Here is a 17,961-nt window from a genome sequence, read left to right on the forward strand (position 1 = left end):
CAACAAAATGCTACCGTTGGGGGAAGACCACGCACGACCAGAATCACTGCTGGTTTAAGAACCAAGAGTGTCGGAAATGTGGCAAACTGGGTCACATCGCGAAGGTATGCAGGTCCGGGAAAAAGACCAACAATCAACGGAAGCCACCACAAGAAAAGTACAACAAGGTACACAAGGTGGCTGAAAAGAGTTCAGACGAACAGAATTCAGACTCAGACCCAAACAACCAGGAGCTGGGTAGTCTGAAGATCCACAATGTGGGGAAAGAAACTGATCTACAAACGATTTGGGTCGTACTAAAAATAGCTGGAGTCCAAGTACGAATGGAGCTGGACACTGGATCAGCTCTATCAGTCATCAACCGAAGGGACTACCACCGGCTGTTCTCTCACATACCTTTGAGAAATACCAAGTTCGTATTACAGACATACACGGGGCATAATGTATACCCCATGGGGAAAATAAGAGTCAAGGTGAGAGATAGAGGGAAAGAACACCCAAGAATGAATTTGTACGTATTACCTGAGGGAGGACCACCACTTCTAGGACGGGAGTGGATTAAGAAAATAGACATGGAATGGCACTACCTAAAAGCCATAATGAAGGAGGATTCGGTGCAAGCTATCAGCTCAGATTCTGAGATGGATGACGATAAGACCAATTCAAATATGCATGACAAGGCTAAAGGGGACTTGCCGACGATGGGGAAGGAAACAAAGACATGCAGAAAGACTTATGTCACCAAGAAGAATAAAGTTACAGAGCAGAACTCCAGGTTGACAGAGAATTCTGAGCCTGTTCAAGCTAAGGATTCATCCACGACGGAAGAACACCGAGCTCGGACTCAAACTTATGTCAAAGTACGACAACAATTAGAACAGTGGAGTGACCGTCTCGTACAAGAGATGAAAAATATGGAAAAGTTCTGGGACACTGAATGGGAGAACCTGGAAAGACAACAGAGACAGCTAGCTCGAGAAAAGAGCGACCATAGAGCCATCGTGGCCAAGTACCGATCACATCTCCCTGAAACTGTTCAGGAACTAGACTATTTACAGAACGACCTAAAGGAAGAGGAATCTTCAGGAAGCCAGGATTTTATCCCAGTTCATCTCTACGACTCGTTGCAAGCAGAGTGTAACAAGTTGAAGGAACAGTATGAACGGGCCCAGACTACAATCCTGGAAGGGGTTAACTCGGCAACCTCCGAAAAGCTAGTTTTAGTGAAAGCATATGAACAACTAAAGTTTGAACATGAGCGAGAATTACAAAGGCTGCAGGAAATGTTTGACGAGCTCCAGGCCAAGACAGACTCATCGGTAGAGATTCCATCCGTAGATGGAAAATTAGAGGTGGAAGACATAGCAGAACGTGAAATTCAAGATGTCCAAGAACTCGTTAAATTATTGAAGGAAACCCAAGACAAATATGAGGCGGCAATGGCAGAGGTCCAACAACTTGAAGAACATATTCAACTAGGAATCCGGGCAGTGGAAGGAAAGGCCAATGGAAGGAACACAGAGACTGTAGGAATGGCCCCTGATCAGGAGTTAGAGAACACCAAGGCGCAATTTCTTCGAGCGCTTAAAACCAAAGGACCGGAGGAAAGGAAGGTGAAAACATTGGAGGGAAAGGTGGATGAAATGGAGAAGGCGCTAATCCACAGTGTCCCCGTAGAAGAGTTAACGGCCAGCCAACTCTTATACACGCTGAGGGACAAGACTCCAAAATGGGAACACGAGTTTCAGGTTTCAAAGGGAAAGAATTCGGAGCTTCCAAAAGTCACGGAGAGAGCTGAGGGGGCAACACAGCTTGCACATGGATGTCAAAAGTATGCTGAATTACGTCAAGGGGAACAGAAGAATGCGGAAACAGCTACTTCAGTAGAAGGATTAAATAGCCTGATAACGGAATCCCCAATGGAAGGGAAGGTATTGAACTCACAAATGAGGCCAGGCGTGAAGGAATGGCAGACATCCCAGGAAGAGCGGGATGAATATGAATGCTTGAAGAAGTCTTTTCAAGAAAGATGGTCAGAGAAGGAACCACCGTCGGCTAACGTCCAGTTGGATAAGAAGGAAGTAGAAGGGTCCCTCACTGGCCTAACTCAGGACGACCCCGAATACTATCCTGACCTATTGAGTGACACTGAATATTACGAGGATCTGGTCTGCCCAGTTTGTGATGAAAACTCCCAAAGTACAGAAATCCGCATGAAGCACTTAAGGTCTAATGAACATAGAGAGTTGGTGGCGCTACAGATGGCCGCAGAGAAAGGAGCTCCGAGAGTTTCAAAAAGGCAGAAAAGAAAAAGAAGAAGCAGGAGATAATAACTGTCTAAAATACTATCATCTCAGGCGGGACACCATGAAAGGAGCTAAATTAGTTGAAAACCCGAAAATTATCAAGACAGCCAGTTGGTTGTAAAAGTCCGCACTGCTGGTTCAACAGGACGGAAGGTCAAGCTGTTACGTTAAGAAAAAGGCTATGGAGGAGTCACGCTAGCCATGTGAACCGGCTACACCAAAGAGATGCTGTTCGGAATGAGTCAAGATCAGAGACTGAATCTATGAACTGTTTCCGCAGAGACTGAACCTGTGAACTGTTCCCACCGAAAGTATATCTGTAAACTGTTTTATATGACGTTGACTCCACCGGAATTATCTCTGTAAATTGTTTGTTCTCCACCGAGAGTATATCTGTAAATTGTTATGTGAAGTTGAAGATATGTATGTTTAACGGGGACCCTGTAAGTAATAAGCTAAAAAGGGAGGATTGTAGTGTATGTACCCGTCTACCTTTAAGGGAACTATTGAGTGTAACCGTTCACCTTTAAGAGAACTACTTTAGGTGTGGCACTATTTGATTGGCTTCTGTATACGGTAATACCGACAGTGACCACACCAGTATATAAGTGATGTTACAGGATAACTAGGGCAGATTCGCCCTGACCTCTGAATAGTAAAGACCTGTTTGTTTGTACTTCAAAAGTCTGTGTATTTATTTACTGCACAACCCACAGACTTTACAGTTGGCGGGTTGGGACAGACTTCTGGACACTGGCATTTTTGCCAAATTTGACGCCCCCCCCCTGCACCCAAACCCACACACTCTTCAATGTTAAAATTCTCCCCCATGTTTCAAATTAATCCTATGTCAATAGTGAGCCTTGTGATCACCTGAAATTCTTTCTTTCCTTCCCCACTCCCAAAGTAGGGTTGAGTGTGCTGGCCTGGTGCTGCAAATGTACAAAGGGTTTTCTTCAAATCAAGAAGCCTCTAATTCTAATAAAGGAAGGAAAGGTGACATTAAGGCCGACCACAGCAGGAGAAGAACAATTGGTACAAAATGATCTAAAAACAGCAACTACAAAGGATGCTGAAAAAAGAAAGGCATCAACAGATCTTGGCGAGAAGTTCTACAAAAAGACCTCTCTGGAGAAGACTGACATTTACAGAAAGCTCACTGATTTACTGTATAACAGGATCCATTTATAATGAACTCAAGCTTGCTGCAGTAATATTTCACTATGGCAGGACTTTCAGTACATCAGGAGGGCCTTGACTGGGCATTCCTGACTGACAGCCTAATGAAATTAAGAAATCAGATCAAGTTCAGTTTGTGTAAAACAGTCTGCTTGAGTTGAAATTTTTTGTACTATGGCTATATTTGCCTTATTACCAATTTTTCTTAACCAGACTTTGTTAGTGCACTGTTTTGTTTGTACGCTCTGTCCTTTCCTGACACAATCTGGTTATCCTTACCCCAATTGCTTTCCTGCACTGCTTCCTTGTCTTTTCTCTTTAGCATTCTAGATTTCTCACCACCGGGACCCTTCCTCCCCCCCTCTTCCCCCCTCCCCCCCTCCCTCCCCTCCCCCCTCCCTCCCCTCCCCCCCCTCCCCTCCCTCCCCTCCCTCCCCCCTCCATCCTCCCCCCTCCTCCCCCCCTCCCCTCCATCCTCTCCCTTCCCCCCCCACGCCCCCCTCCCCCTCCATCCTCCCCCTCCCCCCCACCCCTCCCCTCCTCCCCCCCACCTCCCCCCCTCCATCCCCCCCTCCTCCCCCCCTCCCCCCCTCCTCCTCCCCCCTCCTCCCCCCCCTCCCCCCCCCAACCAAAACTGCACACAATACTCAAGGTGTGGTCGCACCAAGGCCCTGAACAAATGCAGCTAGACGTCCTTGCTCCTGTACTCGAATCCTCTCGCTATGAATGCCAGCATACCATGTGCCTTCTTAACCGCCTGCTGCACCTGCATGCTTACCTTCAGCGACTGGTGCACAAGGACACCCAGGTCTCGTTGCACTTCCCCTTTTCACAATCTATTGCCGTTCAGATAATAATCTGCCTTCCTGTTTTTGCCACCAAAGTGGATAACCTCGCATTTATCCACATAATACTGCATCTGCCATGCATCTGCCCAATCGCCCAACCGGTCCAAATCGTTCTGGAGTTTCTCTGCATCCTCCTCACAGCACACATGCCCACCCAGCTTTGTGTCATAAGTTCGTTCTCAGCAGTGGGATGGAGCCAGCAGCAGGGTCGCGACCTGCCATGGCCACCGCCCACACCAGACCCGCCCAGGTAGGCAAGAATTCCGGCCATTATGTCTGTGAGGGGATTTTCTTTCTCCCACACAAGTTCAGTGCTCACAGTACCTTACTTCAGCTGCAGCTTTTCTCTTTTTGGGTCTCTCCAGTGTCATTCTTCTTATTCTTGAGCTCTTCTGCAGGGGCTGCTAATGCAGTGGCTAGTTCATTTCTCCAGCCAACACATTACAGTTCACAGGCATGTGGCCTTTGTTCAAAATCAACACCTGTTTCCCCCTCCCCATTAAGACTGCAATGCTTACTGGCTTGAGCATTTTCTTCTATTGATGTAATAGTGCGTGTGAACTGATACGCCGTCAATAACTCAAAGACAAGGATTCAACTGAAGGCTTTTAATCACTAAGAACATTGCAGCATTACAGGTCTTCCCACATCGGGTTCGTCTGGTAGGAATGACTCATACAGCTCGAGACCTTTATATGGCAAAAGACAGGGGCGTAGCCAATACACACAATAGGAACAAAAGGGGGCGGTTCACACAATACAAGCAGGTAAAACACAGGGGCTGATGAAGGCATATATTTCATCACATTCACCCCTTCTACAGATTTAGTCTGTCTGGGGGTGTGATAGTCCTTCCTGAACGTCGCAACAGTACCTCGGGTTCCGACCGGGAGTCCGTGGTGCCCTCCTGGGCATACCCATGTGCTGGGGGTGTTGCAGGTACTTCTGGGGGTGGTGAGGATACCTCTGGGGATGGTGGAGTTTCTTCTGCGGGTGGTGGTGATGGGTCGTCGTCGTCGCTTCCTGCCGAGGCGAGGTCCTTTATGGACACGGTGTCTTCATGCCCGTCGGCGTGCTTGACGTACGCGTACTGTGGGTTTGCGTGGAGTAGGTGTACTGCCTCCACGAGGGGATCTGTTTTGTGGCCCCTCACATGCTTCCGTAACAGGACTGTCCCTGGGGTGGAGAGCCACGAGGATAGGGATACTCCTGAGGTTGATTTGCGGGGAAAAACAAACATCTTCTCGTGAGGAGTGGCGTTAGTAGCAGTACACAGTAGCGACCTTATCGAGTGGAGTACGTCTGGGAGGACCTCCTGCCAGTGGGAGGTGGGGAGGCCTTTAGACCTTAGTGCTAAGGTGACCGCCTTCCACACTGTCGCGTTCTCCCTCTCCACTTGCCCATTACCCCGGGGGTTATAACTAGTGGTCCGACTCGTGGCTATCCCCTTCGACAGCAGGTATTGGCGCAGTTCGTCGCTCATGAACGACGCCCCCCTGTCAGTGTGGATGTAGTTGGGCATGCCAAACGTGCAAAACAGGTTGCCAAGGCACTTGATGACCGTGGCACTGGTCATATCTGGGCAGGGGTAGGCGAATGGGAAGCGGGAGTACTCGTCCACAATGTTGAGAAAGTACACATTGCGGTCGGTGGAGGGGAGTGGTCCCTTGAAATCTAAGCTCAGGCGCTCGAATGGCCGTGTAGCTTTGATCAGGTGGGCTCGGTCGGGCCTGAAAAAACGGGGCTTGCATTCCGCACAGGTGCGGCAGTCCCTGGTCATAGACCGGATCTCCTCGATGGAATAGGGCAGGTTACGGGATTTTATAAAGTGGAATAGCCGGTTGACCCCCGGGTGGCAGAGGCCATTGTGGAGGCCCTGTAGCCTGTCCCCCTGGATGCTGGCACACATCCCTCGTGATAGGGCATCGGGGGATTCGTTGAGGGCCCCCGGCCTATATATTATGTCGTACTCAAACGTGGAGAGTTCGATCCGCCACCTGAGAATTTTGTCGTTCTTGATCTTCCCCCTCTGTTTGTTGTTAAACATGAAGGCTACCGACCGCTGGTCGGTAAGCAGGGTGAAGCGTTTGCCGGCTAGGTAGTGCCTCCAGTGTCGCACTGCCTCCACTATGGCCTGGGCCTCCTTCTCTACCGAGGAGTGCCTGATCTCGGGCCCTTGGAGGGTTCTTGAGAAAAAGGCTATGGGCCGCCCATCCTGGTTGAGGGTGGCTGCTAAAGCGAAGTCGGACGCATCGCTTTTGACCTGGAAAGGGATGTTTTCATCCACTGCCCGCAGCGCGGCCTTCTCAATGTCGTGTTTAATGCTGTTGAAGGCGGCGTGGGCCTCGGCCGTGAGCGGGAATGACGTTGATTTCAGGAGGGGACGGGCCTTGTCGGAATAATTGGGGACCCATTGGGCGTAATAGGAGAAGAACCCCAGGCACCTTTTCAGGGCCTTGGGAGTGTTTGGTAGGGGTAGCTCCCATAGGGGGCGCAATCGGTCGGGGTCCGGACCGATTTCCGCGTTTTCCACCACGCAGCCCAGGATACAGAGGCGCGTGGTGCTAAAGACACACTTATCCTCGTTGTAGGTGAGATTGAGTCTGAGGGCGGTTTTCAGAAATCTCGCGAGGTTCGAGTCGTGGTCTTGCTGGTCGTGGCCGCAGATGGTGACGTTGTCTAGGTATGGGTAGGTGGCTGTTAACTGGTTCTCATCGACCATGCGGTCCATCTCCCGCTGGAAGACCGAGGCCCCGTTCGTTACCCCAAAGGGGACTCTGAGGAAGTGGTAGAGACGTCCGTTCGCCTCGAAGGCGGTGTATGGACGGTCCTCCGGCCTAATGGGGAGCTGGTGGTATGCCGATTTTAGGTCGATGGTGGAAAACACCCGGTATTGCGCGATTTGGTTAACCATATCCGCTATGCGGGGCAGAGGGTAGGCGTCTAGCTGGGTGTATAGATTAACCGTCTGGCTATAATCTATCACCATCCGCTTCTTTTCGCTACCCTTAACTACTACTACCTGGGCGCGCCACGGGCTGGTACTGCATTCGATGATACCCTCCCACTTGAGTCTTTCTACTTCCGACGCAATGAACCGTCTATCCTCCCAGCTGTACCGCCTACTCTTGGTCGCTATGGGTCGACAGTTGGGTGCGAGGTTGGCGAACAGAGAGGGCGGCTTGATCTTCAGGGTAGCCAGACCGCACACTGTGAGGGGCGGCTGGGGCCCACCGTAGGTAAGCGTGATACTTTGGTGGTGGCACTGGAAGTCCAGACCCAAGATCACGCTCACACAGAGATCTGGCATTATCAATAGTTTAAAATCTCTGTAATCATTGCCTTTTACTGACAACATAACCGCGCAGAAACCTGTAATTTTTGAGGTATGAGTCTTATCGGCCATGGCGATTTTGCCCTGTGTGGGGACTATCGTTAGTGAAAGTCGTTTTACCAGGCCAGGATGAATAAAGCTTTCAGTGCTCCCGCAGTCAATCAAGCATTTAACCTTGTTCCCGTTTACCTCTATGTCCATCATCGATTTAGACAACGGATGCGGCCTGGATTGATCCACTGTGATCGAGGCCACCAGTGGGTCCTGGAGGTCCGTGTAGTCGGGGCAAGATGGTGGACTCCATGAGGGTGGACAAGATGGCTTCCAAGATGGCTGCTCCCACGGCGCGCACGCGGCGGTGGTGGAGTTGGAGGCGGGGTTCCCTCTGCAGACTTTGCTGAAATGTCCTTTCTTCCCGCATTTAAAACAGGTGGTGCCCTTCGCTGGGCACAGATGCCTGGAGTGTTTGTCCTGGCCGCAGAAGTAGCATTTCGGGCCCCGATGCATCGCGGCAGTAGTGGGGCTCCTGGGTGGAGGCTGGGGCTCCGATGGTGCTGGGCTGGCCTGAGACCTGGGAGGTGAAGATGGCTTCCAAGATGGCGGCCCCCACGGCGCGCACGAGGCGGAGTGGGCCGTGTGGCCTGGGGAACAGGATTCAGAGTTCTTCTGGGCCATATCCAGCGATCGCGCTATATCTATAGCCTGTTTTAAGTCCAGTCCCTCCTTTTCAAACAGTTTCTGCTGAATGTAATTTGAACTGAGGCCCGCAATAAGGGAGTCTCGAATCAGCTCCTCCGTGTACACGATGGCAGACACGGCCTTACAGTTACAGTCTCTGCCCAGTACTTTTAGGCTTAGTATAAAGTCCTCTAGTGACTCACCATGCCGCTGCGTGCGAGTAGTCAGAAGATGCCTGGCGTACACCTCGTTTATTGGCCGCACGTAGTGGGCCTTCAGAATGGTGCAGGCATCCCCGTAGCTGGTGGCATCTTGGATGAGAGGGGAGACCCGATGGCTCACCCAGTTTCGCAGGATTCCCAGTTTCATGTCTCCGGTAGCGGTTGTGGCTGCTATGGCGGTGGATGAGTTTGCAATGAAAAATTCGAAGCATCGGAACCAGTGTCCGAACTGTGTGGCTGCGTCTGAGGCATGGGGGTCCAGATCCAAGCGCTCTGGTTTCAGGAGTCGATCCATCTTGGTGTTTTAGTGATTAAAATTGATACGCCGTCAATAACTCAAAGACAAGGATTCAACTGAAGGCTTTTAATCACTAAGAACATTGCAGCATTACAGGTCTTCCCACATTGGGTTTGTCTGGTAGGAATGACTCATACAGCTCTTGAGACCTTTATATGGCAAAAGACAGGGGCGTAGCCAATACACACAATAGGAACAAAAGGGGGCGGTTCACACAATACAAGCAGGTAAAACACAGGGGCTGATGAAGGCATATATTTCATCACATGAACAATATGTTTAACAATGGTATGCAACTGTGCTTTCCCTTGGTGTTTTATATATAAATACAGCACGCCCTGCCCTATTTGCTACTTCTACTTGACATCCCTTTCAAAGGAGCAAGTTTAGAGGCTTTCTAAGAATTTACTTGTGATTTCGCTGGCCACCTACTTCTATTGAACCTACACATCAGCACTACTCTGGCCGTTAGTGTCTCATGGTGTAATTTCAGGGCCATAGTGCTTGCATGCCTGTTAAAGAGTAATAGATGATTTAGCACAATTACTACAGATTTTATGTTATTGGCTTCTCAGTTCTCTGCTGGGAATGGTAGCATAGTGGTTATGTTACTGGATTAATGATCCATAGGGGCATGAATTCAAATCTCACCACGGCAGCTGGGGAATTTAAATTCAGTTAAATAAAAAATAAAAAATCTGGACTTAAAAAGCTAGTGTCAGTAATGATGACCAGATTGTTGTAAAAACCCATCCTGTTCACTAATGTCCTTTAGGGAAGGAAATCTGCCATCCTTACCCGGTCTGGCCTATATGTGACTCCAGACCCACAAGTTGACTCTTAACAACCCCTTTGAAATGGCCTAGCAAGCCACTCCATTAAGGGCAGTTAGGGATGGGTAATAAATTCTGTGAATGAATTAAAAAAAAGTTGTATATCCTTGCTCTAAGAACTATGTACACAAGTATGTGCAAGACCTATTTAAATTGCTTTGTGTGTAAGGCTATTCAAGAAGGGAAACATCAAGACTGTGCATGTTCTCGCTTGAAATCCATGTCTCAGCAGAGGTCACTGAAAAATGATCAGCAGTGGGAGCCCTTTCCTGGCCCAGGGACAATTGAAGCCATTTGAGGTGCCCTAACTGCAGCAACAGCTGAGATTATCTTTGTACAAACCGACTTTCAAACCTGGGCCCTTTTTCTAATTTAATAAAGCTCCCAGGCCAGAAACCACTCCTATCCAATTTATTTCTGTGATGGAGCTAAGATTAGGAAGCCACCAGATTCAGACCTGTGCAAACCCTTTCAATCCAATACCTTGTAGCTGGCTAAAGCAGACCTAGGACCCAGTGGTCAATTAGACACACAGACTAGAGCTTAATGTTCAAAACAAATTAGGTTTATTCACCCACAACAGTTGTATCTTTAACTGCAGAGATGGACAAGACAGTAACAGGGCATACACATTCTCACTCTTAGCACCTTCCACTCCAATCACACTTACTGAACTATTTCCTTGCATTTTATCCTTTCAGGCTACGAGTCATTCCTGATTGACCTTAATTGCCTTTAAAGATTTCTTAAAGCTGTACCTCTTTAGCAGTACAGCTTTCAAAAGCCTATGGCTTACATATCGTCCATCTCTCACACTGTTACAACCTAAAATTTTCCCCCAAATTTGCTGTTTTTAGTGAAATTGTGTGCTTTTCAAGGTAAAGAATGCCAGCTAGAGAAAGGAACAAATTTCTACCTTTTCATGCAGTGTCAACATTCAACATTCCAGGTCATATGGACAGTTTGAGAGTAATGTTCCCTTAGTACTGTCCCAACTCCCAATCACATACCTCAGCTCCAGTCTCCATCAAGTACTCCCTACTCAACCAGTGTAAATGTTCTATATTCCACAACAACCAGTATTATCATCCCTGTACATTTGATTGCTCATTTAATTGCAGTTAGTGGGCACTTTTTGTGCAGTGTCTTGTGCCCACTAAGACCTAGATTAAGACTGCTCAAAAACATTTTACTTCAAACCTTTACAGAAAGAGGAGAAAGGATAAGGGTTAGCACATTTTGCCAAGCCGCAATACGCAAATTATCTAAAGTATTAAAGACTCAGCAGTTTATGGACAGATAAACTGTTGCCAACACTTGTAATTCTCAAAGAGGATCTTGATACAGTTTCCAAGTGAGAGTCTTGAGGAAATGCTGAGGTGGAACCAATCAACTCCAGAATGAGTCCTTTAGTTCCAATCTGGGGCTACCTCAACACTCCCAAGCACATTGCATTGGGATTCCCTTTAGAATTCCTACAGGCAGTGGCAGTCAAGTAGTGAAGAAGTCATAGGCCTAAAAAACAGGGAGGGACGATTTCCTCCATGTGTAAATGAGTTCTCCCCGGCCAACACCACTAAAACAGATTATCTGGTCATTTATCTCATTGCTATTTGTGCAACCTTGCTGTGCGTATATTGGCTGCCGCATTTCTTACATTGCAACATTGACTTCACGTAAAGCTGTAAAGCGCTTTGGGACATCCTGAGGTTATGAAAGGCGCTATATAAATGCAAGTTTGATTTTTATATAAACAATTTTGCACAGATAGAATGGAAAACATTTCCTGCCATAGTGTACAAGATGTGCATTGTTCTGCACCTCCATTTCCAAGACAAAGAGGACACAGTAGATAAAGGCAAAAAGAACTGACTTTGTACTTCTTTATAAAACATTATAATAAAAATGTAAAACTGGACAATCTTTTTATATTCTGTTCTGTGAGGACAGCAATAGGTGCTTTGTTTTGTCAATACTGATTAAGCCTCTGTACTAAATCCTGGAGGATGAAATGTATTTTGTAAATGAGAAAGACTCTGTGCTCCCATAATTCACATGTTTACAATGGAAGTGGCAGGTGGTTCAGTTTTTGTGAATTCAGGAGATAATGAGTTCTGTCACACCCTGATGCCTGTGAACTAAATTAAAAGACACATGGAACCTGCAGTCTCTTCTGCAGGAACATCCATTTGCATCACAGGCAGTTAATGATGTTATCCTCTGCTGTCAGCCAGTGAACATTTAATCCTCACAAGAGGGCAAAGTGACTCAGATCTGACAGTACCTTTGCAAAGTTATGAAGGCAACTGACAAAATTGATACAGGCAAATTGTTCACCATGACGACGGGTTCAAATACCAGGAAACACAAGTTTAAAATGAGGAAGTTGGAAGCCTTTTTGTCTTCCTTCCTCCATGAACTTCAACTTGTCCAAACCCTGCTGTAAGCATACAATAGCAAAATACTGCGGATTCTGGAAATCTAAAATAACAACAGTCCCAGACCTGAAACGTTAACTCTGTTTCTCTCTCCACGGATGCTGCCTGGCCTGCTGAGTATTTCCAGCATTTTCTGTTGTTATTCCTGCTGCAAGCATCCTGCCCCACTACTAAGCCCTATTCGTTCGTCACCCCTGTTCTCACAGACCTGCATTTGTACCCTGTTCCCCAACACAAATTTAAAATCTTCATTAACGCTTTTAAATCCCTTCGTGGCTTCACCTTACCCGAACGCTACAGTTTCCTCAAGCCCTCTATCTGTTTCCCTCCATTCCTTTAACTCCACCCTTTTGTGACTTCTCCCCTCCCTTCACCCCACCACTAATGGCTCAGCCTTCAGTCGCTTGTGTCCTACTCTCTGCAATTCTTTCCCTAAACCTCTCCCTCCTCCTTGAAAACTTTCTCAAAAACCTATCTCTTTGACCAAGCTTTCGGTCGCCCCATCTAATCTCTCCCTTTTTGGCTCAGTGTCTATTTTACTCACGCCTATCTGTGAAGCACCTTGAGATGTGTTTACATGAAAAACACTATATAATTGCAATTTCTTGTTAGGGTTAATAAACCTGTGGAACAAGTTGCTGAAAAAAGTCATTGACGTGGACACTATAAATGGATTTAGAAACTATTAAATGTGTTTCTGGAATGATAAAGGATTCAGGATGTGGAGAGAAAGTGTGTAGTTGGGATTGATCAAAATTAAATAGGCACATTGGGCCCAATCTGTTTAATTGGTCCAAATCTCTTTAAATGCTGCTTATCTTCATTATATTTAGCACCTAGCTACATACCTTAGTACCATCTAAAAGCTCTCCTTGAAATTGCAAATAATATGAATAACAAGGAACCCAGATAAACATTTGTACAACACCAACAACTTTACTTATATAGCGCCTTTAATGTAGTAACATCTCCCAAGGCACTTCACAGGGTGTTACAAGACAACAACAAAAAATTGACACTGAACCACATAAGGAGAAATTAGGGCAGGTGACCAAAAGCTTGGTCAAAGAGGTAGGTTTTAAGGAGTGTCTTAAAAAGAGGAAAGAGAGTAGCGAGGTGGAGAGATTTAGACAGGGAATTCCAGAGCTTAGGGCCTAGGCAACAGAAGGCACGGCCACCAATGGTTGAGTGATTATAATCAGGGATGCTCAAGAGGGCAGAATTGAAGGAGCGCAGATATCTTGGGGGGGTTGTGGGGCTGAAGGAGATTACAGAGATAGGAAGAGGCGAGGCCATGGAGGGATTTGAAAACAAGGATGAGAATTTTGAAATCGAGGCGTTGCTTAACCGGGAGCCAATGTAGGTCAGTGAGCACAGGGGTGATGGGTGAACGGGACTTGGTGCGAGTCAGGACATGGGCAGCCGAGTTTTGGATAACCTCAAGTTTACGTAGGGTAGAATGTGGGAGGCCAGCCAGGAGTGCATTGGAATAGTCAAGTCTAGAGGTAACAAAGGCATGAATGAGGGTTTCAGCAGCGGATGAGCTGAGGCAAGGGCGGAGATGGGCGATGTTACGGAAGTGGAAATAGGCGGTGCTAGTTATGCCACGGATATGTGGTCGGAAGCACATTTCAGGGTCAAATATGACACCAAGATTGCGAACAGTCTGGTTCTCTGATTGTCACTGTCCATGAGACATCAAGAACAACAGCAACAACTTGCATTTATATAGCGCCTTTAACATAGTAAAACATCCCAAGGCGCTTCACAGGAGCGTTATCAAACAAAATTTGAGACCGAGCCACAGAACGAGATATCAGGACAGATGACCAAAAGCTTGGTCAAAGATGTAGGTTTTAAGGAGCATCTTAAAGGAGGAGAGAGAGTTAGAGAGGCGGAGAGGTTTAGGGAGGGAATTCCAGAGTTTAGGGTCCAGACAGCTGAAAGCACGGCCGCCAATGGTGGAACGATTAAAATAAGGGATGTGCAAGAGGCCACAGTTGGAGGAGCGCAAAGATCTTGGAGATTTGTAGGGATCTATAAGGATAGTTAATAATTCCAGTGGTCAAACTAGGGCCATACATGAAGAGTGAGGAATTAGAAACATAGAAACATAGAAAAATAGGAGCAGGAGTAGGCCATTCGGCCATTCGGCCCTTCGAGCCTGCTCCACCATTCAATATGATCATGGCTGATCCTCTATCTCAATACCATATTCCCGCTCTCTCCCCATACCCCTTGATGCCTTTTGTGTCTAGAAATCTATTTATCTCCTTCTTAAATATATTCAGTGACTTGGCCTCCACAGCCTTCTGTGGTAGAGAATTCCACAGATTCACCACCCTCTGAGTGAAGAAATTTCTCCTCATCTCAGTCCTAAATGTCCTACTCCGTATCCTGAGACTGTGACCCCTTGTTCTAGACCCCCCAGCCAGGGGAAACATCCTCCCTGCATCTAGTCTGTCTAGCCCTGTCAGAATTTTATACGTTTCAATGAGATCCCCTCTCATTCTTCTAAACTCTAGTGAGAGGCAACCAGCAGTGTTATCAAACCTTCTGGAGAGAAGAGGGAAAAAACAAAGAAAATTGGAAGGGAGGAAATCTCTGCTAATTTTTTAAAATTAATATATGCATTCTACTAGTAGAAAAGTCTAAAATTCTATCCAGTCATAGTCAGAGAATCTCCTGCAATGGCATTTTTTCTCACCCCTACACCAGTACCTCTGGAGTCCTTAAGGATCTAACCTTGGCCCCCTCCTATTTCGCACCATCGGAAGATTTTAACCCTACTCGATTTGCAGAAACCTGGTGGGTGAGCGGTTAAAGTTGCCCTGGCTCTTAGCTATCCGAAAGCTGCGATGATCGCAACATCTGCAATTTTAACCTGCTCTACTGAGCAGGTAGCAAGGACTTGTGCCCGGACCCAACAGGGTCCTTCTTTACATAAGCATGTTGTGGCCCGATGACATCATTGAGACCCGACTGAAATTTTAACTCAGGCCTGAGCGGGCAATCCACCTGGAGTTAAAATCGGGGTCATATTGAAACTTATAAAATTCTAACAGGACTAGACAGACTAGATACAGGAAGGATGTTCCCGATGGCCGGGGAGTCCAGAACCAGGGGTCATAGTCTAAGGATAAGGGGTAAGCCATTTAGGACAGTGATGAGAAGGAATTTCTTCACCCAGAGAGTGGTGAACCTGTGGAATTTTCTACCACAGAAGGCAGTGGAGGCCAATTCATTAAATATATTCAAGAAGGAGTTAGATATATTTCTTATGGCTAAAGGAATCAAGGGATATGGGGAGAAGGCAGGGACAGGGTACTGAATTTGGATGATCAGCCATGATCGCATTGAATGGAAGAGCAGGCTCGATGGGCTGAATGGCCTACGCCTGCTCCTATCTTCTATGTTTCTATGTTACGTTAATAGGGCCTACTAAGCTTGCCCAGCATGTTACCTGGCCCAATTAAATGGAATGGGTCTGGTGACGTAAATCATGACGCATTTTCAGCCGGGAACTTTAAAGGGGCCATGGACACATTAGATTTGACGTTTAATCTAACGTAGTGTGTCAGTGCACGACAGCATATAAGTGCTGCAAACATCAGAACATAAGAAACAGGAGCAGGAGTAGGCCATTCGGCCCCTCGAGCCTGCTCCGCCATTCAATAAGATCATGGCTGATCGGATCTTGGCTTCAACTCCACTTTCCTGCCTGTTCCCCATAACCCTTGACTCCCTTGTAGTTCAAAAATCTGTCTATCTCAGCCTTGAATATATTCAATGACTCCGCCTCCACAGCTCGCTGGGGTAGAGAATTCCAAAGAATTCCAAACACCGACAGTGACTGCACAGAGGCGCAGGGCTGCCCCTCGGTTCTCCGATGACTCCCTTCATATGCTTATGGAGCACACAGGAGGGTCCTCTTCCCTTCCCATGGGTGGAAGACACCTCCCCAGGAGACCAACACAGCCTGGTTGCAGATTGCAGAGGAGGTCACAAGCAGGGATGTGGTCAGGAGGACCTGGGTGCAGTGCTGCAAATGTTTCAAAGATCTCATTAGATCAGGAAACGTTAGTACAAAGCCACACTCAACCTGTGCAGCATCAGGTGATTGCGGAGAAGGTAGGTGGTGTTGTTGTTGGTGCTGCTGGTGTTGGGGCTCATTGTGGTCAGATTCTGAGGACCAAGGTGAGACAGTATAAAGAGCACCCATGTTGATGGAATAGACGGCAGGTGAAGTACTAATAACAGAAGCATTCTGTCAATGGTGAGAGAGTTCTTCCAATGAAGTGAAACTGGATGGAGACTTTGCTGGAAAGATTTGCAGCCTGCAGAATCTGTGCTGGAAATGGACTGAGCAATAGCTTCTGCCTGAGGAAAGTGATCATCTGTCAGCTGGGAGCTTTTACTGCACATTTAATGTTGTCAAGTAATCAGCTGGAGCGATGGCCACGGAACTCTCGTCTCCGGTTGACAGACGTACTTCCCGAGCAGTGTGGTTGCCGTGGCCATGCAGTTAAATTTAAAAAGTAAGTTAAGAAAGCCTGTTAAGGGTCTGACAACTAGCTGTTAATCATCTCAATTGGGTTGTCCGCGCTGCCGGTCGGGTTGGCTCCGCGATGACAGACATGCCGGGAGAAAGGCGCGTGGGGGCGGGATGACAGCGAAATGTCTTCCTGAACAGGGTTTCAAAATTAAATTCCAGCAGGCTTTCAAATCATTTGGAAAAACAAATAAACCCTCAGAAATCTTCTTGCAGCATGAAGAAAGATGCAGAGAAATATAAATAATTTTTTCTCTGTCAATCATTATTTCAAATTTTTTCTATCAACAGCAATTATTTTGGAATTCAAACTATAAACAAAGTAAAGCAGAGGTGCTTTAATTACCCCTTGTCTGTCTGTTCTTCCTCTTTTTCTTTCTCTGAGACAGTTTAACTGGGACAGTTAAAAATACTAGATATTATTCATTGTCATGGGAATCTTTTCTTTCAAAAGAGCTTTTAAAATTATATTATTTGGCAAAACAAACCTATAAATATTATTGCAGCCTGAAGAAAGACATGCTTGTCTTGGGTTTAGCAAAATTGTTGTGGCGTACCTGGAGTTTGGCAGCACTGCAGTGTGGGTCCTGAGGGTTTGCACCATGGGAGAGGGAATTCTGGGGTTTAGAATTGTAAGAGGAGGGAAGTCCTGCAGTTTAGCAACCCTGTGGGTAATATTGGGATTTGACAGCATGGTCAGTGGTGGAGCAGGATAGGGGAGGAATAGGCCAGGAATGAGTGCAGCAGATCGGGGTGGGGAGGACGGGGGTACTGGGCTACACCTGAGTCAGGCAGATGGGAAGTAGGGAGGCAGCAGGCCTATCTGGTGTAATTCTGCTGTTACTCCGATGGGAGCACGCTTTAGGCCAAGCCCCAGACATGCGGGATCTCAGCCTTCAGGGATTCTGTGGGGCCTTTTAAGGGGCAAAGCCTCTGCTTGTCCCAAACAAGACCAGTAGTGTAGAGGCAGAGCTGGGGGCTGGAACTTTAACACTGGAGTTCCCACGTTCCCATATTTTCAGTTGGCGGACACATCCTCAGTGTACCGAACTGCCGAAAGGCAAATTATGGGACCACCTTGGGGTCCAGGCTTGGATTGTGGCCTGGACCCTCAAAGAAGTCAGAGGTAAGATTAGAAAGTTTGGGCCCCCTTACAAAGGGGGTCAGGATACACTTTATTATTACTTTTGGGAGAGCCCAGTCAGGACAGTATTCGTCAGGTTTTCTGACACGTTAGGGCTGGCAAGTATGCCAAATGTGCCCTAATAGATTAA

The sequence above is a fragment of the Somniosus microcephalus genome, chromosome 2 (genome assembly GCF_052327205.1).
Source record: "Somniosus microcephalus isolate GS21.2 chromosome 2, FLI_Smic_1.0, whole genome shotgun sequence".
NCBI classification, from domain to species: Eukaryota; Metazoa; Chordata; class Chondrichthyes; order Squaliformes; family Somniosidae; genus Somniosus; species Somniosus microcephalus.